Consider the following 1,186-nt stretch of genomic DNA (forward strand, 5'->3'; position numbering starts at 1 on the left):
GGTGTTTCTCTGATTTCGAATGCAGCCAATGGAGACGAAGCTGAGTTCATCAACTAGAAATTCGTAAAAATTACCGACCTATCTACCCAAATTTGACCCGTGAGAAATGATTACTTATTAACCTTTCACTTCTCAAAAACAAAAAGTGAAGACATTTGGTCACAGGAACACAATGCGGCTTTGATGGTCATTCTACCGATCAGGGCCCATATTTTCTTTAAAATCTCGTGGATGCATTTTGTGTTTGTTATGATACTGTCCCAGGATTTTCGTGTACTCAAATTATATGTGCGAATTTGTTTTCAGCCCCATGTTTTTCTAAACACTATCAAACACTTGTCGCGGTGAATAAAGAGAGCACGACAAACACATCGAACCCTTACGTACTGCGGAGATGGTTCAAGAGCATAGCTGGAAAGACGCGACAACGATGTTTACATTGAGGTTTAGCACACGGGTATAATAAAGTTTTTCTGGACTGTGTTACGCAATGATGCGTCGCTTTACGTTCCTTTTTGCACCGAGAAATGATTACACGGGCAGATGTGGATGGGTCTAGAACAATGTTTATTTAACTTCCAGCGATGCGGCTTCGCAAAACCGCCATCAATGGGAGGGCTGTAGGTTCTGCCGGACGCTGAGGCTTCATCTCGACGTCGTGGACCCCATCCTCCGCAGTGCTGTCGGCACGACGGTGTCGGGTAGACTGCCGACGCTGTTCGCGGCAAGAAAGCAATGTGGTGTTCGGGGATTCAGCGTCTAAAGCTCCAACGAGAAGAAAGATCCAACGAGACGAAAGATCGAAAAGTGGATCTTCTATCTCCATGGAACTTTCCTCTCGTTAGATAATCATGTTCGATTGCATCTGGTGTCTCGACGGACACTTCATCCTGTTAGATAATGAGGCTCGATTGGATCTTCTGACTCGGTTGATCTTCCGTCTCGGTAGATATTCAGGCTTAGTTGTTCACCTCCTTGGAGAGTCATGCTCTTACTATCAAATGAATGTCCCAAAAACTCTGCTATTACATTCAATGCCCACTACGGCAATATATTTCTGAAAACGTCTGCATTATCATATGTAATAACATCGTCTAATCAAACACCAATTTTAAATGAAATATTCGCCTGGAACCCCTGATTTCCGTCGCAAAATTAGAGGCGGCTAAGAACGCTATTGACGAAC

This window comes from Haemaphysalis longicornis, unplaced genomic scaffold, assembly GCF_048455015.1.
Source record: "Haemaphysalis longicornis isolate Haplotype H1 unplaced genomic scaffold, Haemaphysalis longicornis Haplotype H1 scaffold_3, whole genome shotgun sequence".
Taxonomy (NCBI): Eukaryota; Metazoa; Arthropoda; class Arachnida; order Ixodida; family Ixodidae; genus Haemaphysalis; species Haemaphysalis longicornis.